This window comes from Ambystoma mexicanum, chromosome 5q (assembly GCF_040938575.1).
Source record: "Ambystoma mexicanum isolate Mex_15411 chromosome 5q, UKY_AmexF1_1, whole genome shotgun sequence".
Lineage (NCBI taxonomy): Eukaryota > Metazoa > Chordata > Amphibia > Caudata > Ambystomatidae > Ambystoma > Ambystoma mexicanum.
The window spans coordinates 146,137,745-146,151,555 of NC_090933.1; positions in this window are offsets into that span (position 1 = coordinate 146,137,745).

The following is a 13,811-nucleotide window of genomic DNA, read 5'->3' on the forward strand; positions in this document are numbered from 1 at the left end:
CACCTACCAACATGCATTTCCAGAAAGCATAACGATTAGGTGGTATCTAAAGTTTAAATTTAACATCTGTAATACTCTAGACATACTAGGTCCAAAAAACGTTATCCATAAGGATAGTCAATATTGTAGATTATGTGGGAATAATACAATAGAAACTGCCGACCACATAATATGTGAATGTGGGAGTATTGAGGGAATACGCAGAAAAAACCTGATGAAATATAACAATGATACATCCACATGCAAAATGTCTGAAATATGGACGAGTCTTATGAATGGAAAAGACACGAATTTAATATTTTATATGATGAAGCTTTTTGTGAAAATTTTAGAGATTTTATCTGATTTATCAAATGGTGTTTTAAAATTTTTATAGTAATATCTTTTAAGTAATGAAGTTAAAGTGTATGAAAGATAACATGAATTGTGATAAAGATGTGATTTTATGTACTATATATGTAAAACTGTAATGTTATATGCATATCAAATCAAATAAATAAATAAATAAAAATATATTCACAAATCTTTTTCATGCAGTAATTTTCAACACTGTCTTTCTATGCAGAATGAACAATTTGCAGAGAAGAAATTGCATCGCGTGTAGAAAATAAGCAGTCATTAGGTGTGTAAAATATACAGAGACAGAAAGTGTCATATCACTGTTGCTGCCAAGACAAGTTCATTTGGAACTGAAGTGCTGGAAATTCCCACCAAACAGCACCAGTCCTTGGCACAGCTCCCCAGAATCCATCTTATGTCTTTATTATATTGTTTATTTGTCCAACTTGATGCCTTAGAAGTTCTCCTGCTACCCGTCCCTGTGCCCCCTCCCAGACTTCTGCTGCCCCATTCCCATATGCTCCTCTTTACTGCCCCACCCTGACAGTTCTGCGCCTTCCCTCACTGCTTCACTGACCTCCCTTACAGCTCTGACCCCTATCTGACTACTCTATCCCTTCCTGCCTGACATGAATCCCTCCATGACTGCTCTCCTCTGTTTCTAACATCTCCCTGACTGCTGTGCTCGCTTCTCCTCTCTCCTGTTTCTACACCCTCATATGTCCATCCACTGGTAGTACCATTGAGGCCTCTGTGGCCTGTAGCTTTCTTGTCCAGCCATTACATCACTTCCTACCCTTCCTAGGTTACTCTGACAGAAACCGCAGTCTATCAGCCAAGTCACTGCTCCTGCAGCCAGATGTTGTAGCCCTCCCCCAGTGTGTTCACATTGCCTCCGTCTTTGCACCATAACACCTGGAAGACAAAACATTGTTGAAGAGAGGCCCCGAAAGATATTTTACAGCTAGATAAACATCCCAGTGCAAGTCATTATGAGAAGACGGCACACCTGACAGGCAAAGAGCAACAGAGGACCCTACTCTGTGAGTACAACCAACCGTGCAAGGCCTTCAAGGTAAATATGAATGCTGTGGTGACTGTGCCATGCAGGCAGAGGGAGATAAAGCAGTATAACTGCATGAATCATTGAGAAAAGTCAATAACAGGATTTTCCAAATGTGCGTCAAATGTACATACACCTAGAAGTCATCACCCACTCACATGTGCCAATAGATATGGACATGTGACATCACCTATGTCTGCTTCCCGCAAGTCATGTCTCTATACACATGACTGAGACTACGCACTGCAATGCTCCTGGTGCATATGGGGAGATGAGGACTCAATGTCTGTAACAGGTAAATGGGCCCACCCACTACATTCTTACGCCTCAATGCACTGCCTGATGGATCAGAGTTGTATGTTGTTGCTTGTTCCAATACCATCAACGTGAGAATAACTACAAGCAACTGAGAGCACTGGGCAAGACTCCTGAATAGATTTTCCCTTATAGAGTCACAATCTAGTTTGACTTGACCTGGGTGTATGACTGCCTGTATGCCACTGTCAGCACAGTGAAGAGGCTGGATTGGCGCCAAATTGGTGGGAACCTCCATAAGGAGCCATGTGAATCCTCCAGGGGCTTCACATAGTGGCCTCATGTCAGAACCTACTACAATTTGCAATTGTTTGTGCATACACAGTTGAACGAAAACAGCGATGTGCAATGGATGCATGTTTATGTACTGATATAATACCATCACCAAGCTCCCTAATGCATACCATCCTTGCACGCTGTATCCCTGTCGTGACCGGAAACCGTATCCCTTCTCCAGTGCTATCCCTTCAATTAAAATATCCAGAGCCCTGCAGACCCTTCGGAACACTAAGGCTTCAACCAGCTGTAGAGCATGGCCAATTCCCCAGAGCTCAGCAGGGAAAGAGGACAGGTAAAAAGTGGCCCATCTGCCATCATGCCTTCAAAGATTCGTGGGAGTGAATTAAAACAAAACATCACTGTTATGTCCAACAGCTATAGATGTGTGTTGAACAATAACTTGTGATTTCAGTGATTGTAATAAATACAGCATACACTCAATTGTGATCTAATTTGATCAATTGTGATCAACAATCATGTTGTGGTTGCTGTAACTGATCAAATGATTACTGAACAGGCAGTGGTCAGATGCTGCTAGGTACCATGCCCAATGTTGCCCTAAACTGATTGTGTGTAACTGATCAACTCTGATTACTGGACAGGCAGTGGTCAGATGCTGCTAGGTACCATGCCCAATGTCACCCTAAACTGACTGTACTTGGCAATATACCGTTCACCAATCATTTCCCCAATTATGATCCCATGCAGAAAAGGGCAATAGCACAACGTTGACAGAAAGGAGGGTGTGCTGAAGGGTATGTGTGTTTACATGTCAACCCACCTATGGCATGATATCATATGCCCAACTAGATGCAATGCATGATGACGTCAATGCAGAGTGCCCTGGTGACATTTACTTGTGGATGTGGCTATGACCACAGAAATGCAAAGGGCCTGTTTAAATGCATGTTTTAACATATTTTAATAGACAAATGTGCAGGTGCATCTGTAAGTGCAATGGGATTCTGAAATATGGCCAATAAAAAGTAAATCCACAATACCTAAAGGCAGTTGTGATGCCATTTGCCATTATCTACGCGCCCTTCTCTGCCATAAACCACTTTCACGTATGCTCACACTGTTCACACAGAAGTTGCTTACATCACCTTACTGTCCATATCCAGTACCATCACTCATTTCGAAAGGTCACACAATGATGTTACCATAGCTTTGTACCACAGTAACCCCACACGATAGCACCAAGAGAAAGATAATCAGTGCAGACCGATGGGATGATGGTATAAGTGGTGTACCTGGATTTCATTTTCAATTTGTGCCATGTACCATGCAGGTTCCATGTGTGTTCTCACCAACAGGGGACCATGACAAAAGTCATGAAGAGGAAGATGATGGGGAGGATGATGGAGTAGATGAAGACATAGCGGTTGGGGAATGAGAGCCTGGTCCAGACACCTGGAAAGAGACTAGTCACCACTTACCATCCGATCACCTGCTACTATCACCCAGCTCCTGCCATCCAACAGCACTTAAAATCAGACCTATGGTAATGGTGACCAGGGCACCAATTTCTCCTCGACTCCAAACACTGTCTTTGTGGCACTACATGTAATCCAGAAGCTTAAGGGCAGGAGACATCCTGCAGGTGGTTGTTGGGATGGAGACATCACTCCTGTGAAACAATTTCTTCACCAGTCAGATAGATAGGTTTCTGCTTCTCCAGTGCCACTGTCCCAATGTAGGCATAGGCATCGAGTATCCCCTTTCCATTTACTCTATGCAGCAAACCTGCCCCCTGGGTGACAGTATTTTAGCAGACCTTTCAAAGAGACAGTTAGCATTGGGGGCTGAACAGGCATGGGTAGTGGGTAATGGTGGGGGGACCAGGTGGATGTCTGTCTGTAGATGTGGCAAATCATGACTTGGCTACATCTGTCCCTGGAGAGACTGTTGAAACAGTTGTCATACAACAGGCTGAAGGGGGAATTCACAGTAGGGATATGGACGGCCAGTGAGTATGCTCAACATGACTGAGAACGTGTTTCTGCAGAAGAAGCTGCACCAGCAGCAGATGAGAAGACATACAATTGGGACATAGAGGATTCTTGGCCAGCCAGACAGCAGAGGTCTAGAGACATCCAGGCCACTAAGTACGCTATGTTCATGTCTCTTCAACAGCAGTGCTCCAATGTTGGAGGTGAGCCATCAACAGATCCAGTCACACGTCACCTTGGCTGAGCTGCTGGCCCACCTGGAGCAGTCCCTTTCACATGTGGAGGTGTTTGTGTGATGGTGTCCATGGCCATCAGTTCCTCCAGCTTTGCCTTTCAGCACCTCCTCTGACCCTCAACTGTGCTATAGTCCTCAGTTATATATCCCCACTACCATTACTCTTGCCATCAGCAATTTTATTTCCTCTCTATGCCCACCAGGTTAACAGCAGTCAGGGGAAAGTAACCACCATGTCCTCTTACCCTCAAATGATATTTGTCTGTCAACTTTTCTGATTTGGAGTTCTATTTGTGTTACAATGTTTGCACCCTGGGTTTAGTTTGGCCTCCCTTTGATCCTGTATTTGTTTTTACCCAGTGGGCAATTCATTTCGTACGATTTACCCTGGACAAGTGTTTTCATGAAACTTGTGCCCTGAACATTTGCTTTGTTTGGGACCTGTGACCTGCCCTAGACTTTAAAAAAAAAAAACTTTTGACACACACCCCTTTGGAACATCAGCAATATGTGCAACTTTGGCAGTCTGAAAAAAAGTAATCTTGCTGAAGACCTTTGTCTATCATTTCAAATGATGTTTTTTCACTGCGATCTTTGGGAATGGCGTGATGTTCTCTACTGAAGTTGTGCGCTCATTGTTATCATAAGACACGTGGATCAGTTCTTCAGGACACCAAACACCTGCGCTATGGCATTGCAGGTCCAGGTGAGGGCAGCACTGTATTGGGGATGCCTCTAGTTGATTGGATTCCACAGGGGTGCCATTAGCCTAGTGTGTATTGTGTAACCAGAGTAATTTGTAGAGGAGAGAGGAGTATTGTAATAATGATTCATGTACTTTATAGAGTGTAAGTGACCCGTGTGAAGCAATTTTCTGAGGACATGCGTTTTAGAGGAAGTAGTAATGCAATGTGAATGTACATAAGTTTTAGGACAGTGCATAGAGGATAAGTACAATTCATATATATATCAGATAGTGAGCCTTGTCTTTTATCTGACTCGTACAGAAACATGGATACTGGTAATTTAGAGTACAATGATAACTAATGATTACTTCCAGACCCCATGATTTGTGAATTGTCAAGATGTACCCATGCATAACTCTCTGGCTTCTCAATTGCATACCTTAGGAGGACAACCAGTGTTGTTTTATTGTTTGCATTAATTGAGCTGTGGAACTACCTTTCAAATAGGGATGGGAAACATAACTTCCAGACATGAAAGAAAAGGAACGACAGTGATACATGCTCTGCTGTTGTTTTCCACTGTGAACCCCGTCAATCTATTGGGTAGGCACATCTTAGTAAGCACAACATGACCACCTCGTTTTCTGAAAGTTGAGTGGTGTGTTCAAACCCCAGTATTTGTTTTGTGAGGCTTTTATTGATCCTACAAGCATTGGGAATTGAAGCAATAGTGAGAGGGATACCAGTGGCCCCTGATTAATTTGTATATGGGATCACAGTGCTTTCTAACACAGTCCCGCAGGTGGCCAACCAGTATCGGTGGGTAACCCTCTGAATTTCTATTCAGACCAGCCCTGCCCCAGGAACTTGTTGCAGGAACTATTGTCATGCTTGATATAGAATGAGCGTTTGTGCCAAAGGAAAGAAGTGTTAATAGCAACAGACATAGATGGTGGAGAGTGGCACGCAATTTTGTGCATTGACCCAACCCAATCCCAGAGAAAACTAACAGACAAGGATCTTTTTGAGAATAAAACAACGACAAGGAGATAATATTGGAAGTATATGTCGCTTTTGAAATAATGATATAGAATCGACACGTCCCATGTAACATTTTATTGGTAGGTAGTGCCCCTTAATTTGCTGAAGAAGACCTATCACAAATATCCAACAAGTGGTGGACAAGCAACCCTCGCAATATAGGGCTTTTGCGCAGTGTCACACCAATACGCATCACATTGAAGCAAGGTGCAGTGTTGCCCAGAGTTAAACAGTACCCTCTATCCAAAGCAGCAGAAGAAGGGATATATGACACCATTATGGAATTCCTGCACCAAGGGATCATAGTACCATCGAATTTCCCATGTAATACAACCATTAATCGTGTGAAAAAATATAAGGGGTCCAATTGGAGAATGATTCAGTATTTGCGTCCTCTTAACAACATAATACATGCAGAGTTTACAGCTGTCCCTAACCTTGCCACGATATTGTGTAATACGCCCATAGTGGCAACACATTTCACTCTTATAGACTTAAAGAATGCCTTCTTTTCTGTCCCGCTTCATCCAGATTCTCACTCCTTCACTGCGTTTACATTTTCCGGGAGGTAGTTCCAACATACTAGGCTCCCACAAGGGTACTGTGAGTCCCCCAGTATGTTTAATAGGGTTTTGCATGAAGATGTGGGTAATATACAAGTTCAGAGTACAATCATTCAGTATGTAGATGATCTGCTGGTGTGTAGCACTATTGAGCAACAGTGCAGGGACCATTCGGTTGTATTGCTACAGTTGTTGGCTGACAAAGGGCACAATGTGGATAGAACAAAATGACAGTAATTTCAAAACATGGTGTTATATTTAGATCAATTGATCTCAATAAATGGTAAGACAGTAACTGCAGAATGTGCAGCAGGCAGCAGCAGTGCATGGCCCAACCTGTAACTGTTAAGGATGTTGGGTGTCCTGACCCACGTTTGAGCTATCATGCTGCAACATTTGGTGCTGTGGGCTTAGAAAATCCAAGATGGCCAAAAAACCCACAAGTGCGCCAGAATCCAGGAGAACCACGCAGTTTGTGCGCACACCAAAATGGTTACCTCACTTGCCACCCACCAGTGTAAAGAAAGATCTTTGTTAAGAAAATCCACTGTTACTGATGTCAAAAAGTTGCTGAAATCGTGGCTCACCGGACCACTTTAAAGATTCAACCCTTTTGTGGGGTTCCACATAACCATTTTACTGTAAGGAGCCCCATCAAAACAATGTTAAGCAAGGATTATTTACTACCATGTAAGAACCATTCCTGTTTGGAATGCATTAATCCAAGAAAGATCCCAAAAATGGATGCAGTACCAACAAAATCCTCAAGGCGGCGCTAGCGGTCTAAACTCTGACAGGAGAACTAAGTGCAGTTGCAGACAAAGGGATTTGACTCAGCTGACTTCAAAGGCTGCCTGGGAAACCCTCTCACCTCAAGAGATTCACACCACAGCCCAGGATATCACATGGTCATAATAACCAAATGCAAAGTGACCCCCTGGTCTGCTGACCTCAACCTCCTGGAGACCACACAATAGGCTATTGCACTTGAATAGAATATGTTGATTCTGGAGTCTGCTGCAGAGTCTTTTGGTTGCGGTTGCGAGAGGACTCTACAGCTTTTGCTCCTGAACCCTGTGAGGACCTGCTTCTTGTCCTATTTTTGTTTCACCTGCTTCCACCTGGTGCCTTTAAAATACCCAGAAGACAGCGGAGCGGCCGCGGAGTCTGCTGCAGAGTCTTTTGGTTGCGGTTGCGAGAGTACTCTACAGCTTTTGCTCCTGAACCCTGTGAGGACCTGCTTCTTGTCCTATTTTTGTTTCACCTGCTTCCACCTGGTGCCTTTAAAATACCCAGAAGACCGCGGAGCGGCCGCGGAGCGGCCGCGGAGTCTGCTGCAGAGTCTTTTGGTTGCGGTTGCGAGAGGACTCTACAGCTTTTGCTCCTGTACCCTGTGAGGACCTGCTTCTTGTCCTATTTTTGTTTCACCTGCTTGCACCTGGTGCCTTTAAAATACCCAGAAGACCGCGGAGTGGCCGCGGAGTCTGCTGCAGAGTCTTTTGGTCTTTAGGCTCTGCAGGCTCCGCGGCGCCCCCCCCAGAAAATCCACCTACTGAATCATTCAAAGACCTTTAAAACCTCGCAGGTGACCTGCCTCTCATCACGAGCTGAACGAGCTGAACAGATTGTCCCGCTGTTTTTGGTGGCAGCCCACTGCTGAACAAGACACAAACATCTGATCCCAACCAATTAATACCATCCTGGTGAGCCTCTCACCTTCCCAGCGAAGACAAATCCGCCCTCTTTCCAACAACCATTGGTACGGATTGTTACATACACCCAAAGCACCGCTGCCTGCCCCGCGGGAATTCAACGCCGTGACAGGCTCCCCGACTCCCACTTACCCACGCTCTGCATCACTGCCGCCGAATTTGCTGATGGACTCTCCACTTGAGCGCCGTCGCGACCGCTGACAGCTGCGCTGTCCCCTCGTGTGCTCGCATCGGCTGGCCTGGAGCTGCGCGACTCCCCTCTGATGCCGGAGCCTGCTTGTGCCTGGCGTACACGCGCCTCCACTCCACCTGACACCGAACAGAGTCCTCTGCTGCTCGTGCTTTTGCGGCCCCGCCCCTGCCACTCAACGTGCTGACTCCCGGCACCCGCAGCTGTACAGCACCCGCCCCAGCAAACAGGCAAACGCGCAGCGCAGCAGATACTCGTCCTCCTACCCAATTTCGCAGTAAATGCTGCCCTAAAATGCTTTTATTCAAAATCCCCTCCTTTTAGCTATATAAAAAGCGGGGAAAAAAATAATAAAATCTCCCCGCCTCACCCCCTAGACCCCGAACATTACAACACCAAAAGAACAGTCCCAACAGAACAGAAAGAATATACGTCAACGCCCCAGTCGACTAATCGAAATCTACAACAGACAAACTGTAACTCGACCTACTGCAGAAAACCGTGAAGAACAAACATCTATCTACGCCTACCGATCAGGAGACCGAAAAGGTTCGACCCTTGGATCCTGATCTGATCTCTACCGACTAACTGAAGTCTGTAATAGACTACCTCCAACTCTACCTACCGCAGAAAATCGTAAAGAGCAAACATCTGCCTACCTTCGCTGATCAGGAGACCGAAAGGGTTCGCCCCTTGGATCCTGAAACCTCAACCCTAACCGCTCCAGAGAAACAAAACGATCATACAACCTCGTACCATTCACCGATCAGGAAACCGAAAGGGTCCCGCCCTTGGATCCTGAAAGCGCAACTTGATCCTCTAAGAAGACCGAAACGAAGATACACCAGCGCAGCCTCGCTGACCAGGAGACCGAAAGGGTTCTGCCCTTGGATCCTGAAAGCGCAACTTGATCCACTACAGAAGAGCGAAACGAAGATACACCTGCGCAGCCTCGCTGATCAGGAGACCGAAAGGGTTCGACCCTTGGATCCTGAAAGCGAACTCCAAAAAAAAAAAAAAATCGCGGAAGACCGCAACGAACATACATCTGTGCACCCTCATCGATCGGGAGACCGACAGGATACGACCCTTGAATCTCAAACGACACACCATCTAACCCAGCTCAATCTAGTACAGTAAGCTGCATAGAACCCTACTCTCGGCCCCAAAACAACTTGACCGCACCAAATACCAAAACGTTTGAATTAGACAAAGACAACAGCAGCAAGCCCTAACCAGGGGGCCAGTACTCTGAGAAACCAAATAGGAACCTCCCAAAACTTAAGTTTAGCAAACTACAACCGGGAAACAATGACAACAATTCGCACCAATAAACAACACCCAACTCAACGCCCAAAAACAAGACAAACAACCAAGACCGCGATCGCTAACACCACGGAACAAGATTCACTACAGCTAACACTGGAGCAATCCTTCAAGAAAGTGACATTGTACAAAGAAATCCCAAAGTCCCTGACACAGAATTCACATTCTAAACAGAACTCAGAAGACGTCAGAGACCAAAATCTAGAAACTGTTAATCCCACTGTGACATCCCCCCGACTATTAGTGGAGTCACACAGTTCAGTAGAAAATCAGCAACTTATCTCATCTGGGCTAAATAGCCCGGACATTAAACCTCAAGCTCAGAATCCAACTACAAAAACTGGACAACCCACCATGTTCGTACCATCATTACCGGCTCTCCAACTCGAACTTGAACAGCAACTGATCAATCCTTCAATTGTTCTGAACACAAACCACCAGCCCACAAAACAAGATCCTTCAAACAACGTGATACAAGACACCCTGACAAATCTTATAACCAGCAACAAAGAACCCATGGAACTTACAACCAAACAGTTGCAGACAACCACAAAACAGGATTTAACACCGGACAAACAAATCCGAAATCAGCAATCCATGGAATCGAAGAAACCACACGAAATAGATAGCAATCCTCAGGAAATTGCTAATAATCAAGAACCAAAACACACAGCTGACCCTGTCGGCTTCAAGCCAACCTCAAACTGCCAACAAACTGAACGAACACAAGACTTAACTACAAAATCAGCAGCTCCAACACCAGACCAACAGAAGCAAAAAGAACAAGCAAGATTAGCACGACTTGCGTGGCTTAAAACCCACAACTCCGTTAAATCCACCAGCACAGTGGAACCAACAACATCCAAAACAAGAAACAAACTGGCAAAACTATCACTGGACATTACCGAAATTGAGTCAATCATGACTACTGCAGAAAAAAGAAAAGAAGTATTTGGAGACCTAACAGAAGCAAATCAAATGCAATCAACATCAACACCATGTATCCCCTATGGAAACCAAAACAAGCAGATGAAAAAAGAACGGCAACCAGAATTGGATGAACGTAAAACTGTCCCATCACGATTCAACTATGACTCGGATGAATCCTACTATACCCCAGACCCAATAATCAAGAACCAAAAACCAAAAGACCCCCAACAGAAAAACGACAACCACGAACAAGCTGAAGAAGATACACACCCAAGAATCCCAACAACAATGTTAGATTTGCAAAATATGCTCATCACAACACTCTCCCAGTCGATGATCCCCTTCTTGAAACTACATTAAGATTTGAAAGATTCAATAAAAGATCAAGCGACCCTTCTAGCGCTAATCCATTCAAAACAGATACACATTGAACATTTTGTCTCGACAGTGGAATCAAGACTGACAATAGAAGCAGACGAGACACACCGGTGGCAACAAAGACTAGCTGAGATCGCAAAAGGAGACCGACAAGAGAAAACAAAACTTACAGGAGAACTATTACAGATGCTCAAAGAACACAATCATCAGCAAGCAACCAGACCAAACGACCAACGGCTACAAAGCCCGCCATTTCTAAAATCGCCACAATGTCCAACTCAGACACAACAACTACCTGAAACCACCTCGGACCTTGCCCAACAAATACCAAAACAACCGAGTCAAATTATTACTAACAAAAAAACAGAAACCATTACCCCAAGCAACATAACAAAGAATCCAAATGAAAACTTTCAGATTTTCGAAAAAGAAAAAACAACAAATGAAATGAAATGCACCCAACAGAAAAATAACAAAAAATGACAAACGGGCTCGCGAGCGTTTCTAAGAAATATAAACCAGAACACCCAAATTGCTCAACAATCAAAGAAGAAACTACCAGTTGCCAACACACAAAGTATTCAAGTTCAGCTAGCCCAGACAAAACCCAAATTAGCGCAACCTATCCCGCCACAACCGCCGATCGACGAGGAATTGCTCAACATGCCCACCCATGAAGAACAACCATCAGAAAACAATCAACAGTCTTCGCAACCAATAATCCAGACGAGTTACATAATAATCGACGAATACGCCTCAATCCTTGACCAACAATCGAAACAAAATCAAGACAACTCTACTGAACTCTCCCTAGAAGAAATCTCAATGATCTCAATGGAAAACATCTCAACAACCACAACCAGAGATGAACCCTACGACCCCATCTCGTCGATCTCGATAACAACAACACCACAAGACTCCAGTCGACACAGCCAGATCCGACCAACATTTGTCAATCCACTACGACAAAATGAAATATATGAAATCCACATTGAAAATGCAAATAAAAACCTGGAACCGGTAATTCTAAATAGAACAAACCTACTACGCCTTTTTGGCGTAATACCTCGCCTGAACAAACTCACAACAAAAGACATTGCTCTGATAACCTTTAAAGACGATCGGAACTTGGACAAGATCGTCATAGAGCTCCCGGACCCCAAAAACCAAGAACTCATCATATCAACACGAAGACAATTACACAAATTGGGCTTCTCATGCTGAGCCTCAACATTCACGAGAATACCAAGCAAACCAAAATATAAAGCAACAGCAAGTTACGAAGGAAAAAACATTGACCAAAGGAAACAAAAACAGGCAACTGACGATAGATACTCAAATCGTGCCTCAGAAGAAGCAGACTCAAACAGAAATAACAAACCCAACAGAACAAGCTTTGAAACTCCTTCATCAGACATTGCATCTATAGAAGACTCAATAAGAAGCCAACGACCAGAGAGAGATGCCCACGCAATTAGAAGAATCTATGACTTCGAAAACACCTTTTTAGAAACAGAATCTACAGAATACTCAATGAACTCAAACTCATAACAATTAACGAACTATGGATTTATGTGGTCATTGTGCTCGTGGAACACCAGAGGAAATCTACATCTATTCACGGACACAGCCGCTGAACTAGAGCAATACCAATTCATATGTCTCCAAGAAACCTGGCTCAGTGATCCACCAGCATGCGATGGTTTTATCACATTCCTAAACCCAGCTATCGTACAAAAACAAGGAAGACCTGCTTCAGGCTTACTCACCCTAATCAAGATAAACCCTCACAGCACAGCAATACTCTCCGAGAACATAAACCCTTGGACTCAACTGACCACAATAATATGTACAACAAACCAGCAAAAGCGAGAAGACAAAAACAATTCAACAATCCTAATCCTAAACCTCTATTGGAACCCACTAGCAATATCAACAGATACGTTCCTAGACGGAGTTTTCATCTCAATCGATGAGGCCACAACTAAATACCCGTCATCGGAAATAATAATATGTGGCGATCTGAACATCAAGTTATATGATAAGAACGGTGGCCTCTTAAAGCACTCAGATTTATTGGCAAATGCAAAGAGATGGATAAAAGAAACCACGATACGCAACCTACTCCTTCTAAGTCAAGGGAACACTTCGAAATCCTATACACCAACATGGAGCAGAGGTTCATCCCATGCAATCATTGATTATATATTTCTATCTGAAAAACTTCACCAATCAGTCACAAACGTGCAGACGATATTAACAGACAGGAGCGACCACAATCAACTTACCGCCCACTCTGAAGCGACACTGGAAAAAATAGAGTCAGCATTACCACCTCCTCTATTAGAACTAAACGGAACAACAACAAGACTGAGAATCCCACAAGCATCCTTAGCCTCATTACCGGAAAAATTCCTACAGGCAAGTCTGACAAATGCTCTAAAAATCGACTACGAATGGATCCTAATTCCGTTCCGACAAACCAGTAAAAATCGCCCGCAGAAAGACCATCGCCATTCCTACAACCAAGAAATTGCCGAAAGGAAAAAAGCCTTAAACCAAACAATAAGACAGTTAAAGAAAACTCCAGCTCTCGATACCTCAAACCAGATTAAAATTCTGAAAAACAACCATCGAAACTGGACTAAATCACAAAAATGTCTCATTCAGCAAGCAGATGCAGAAAACATATTGAAAAGCCACAAATCCCACAACACAAAAGAACTTTGGAACTTACTCAATGACAATCAACAAAAACACCACAAGCTTACAGCTAATGTAACCCAAGAAAAATGGATAACG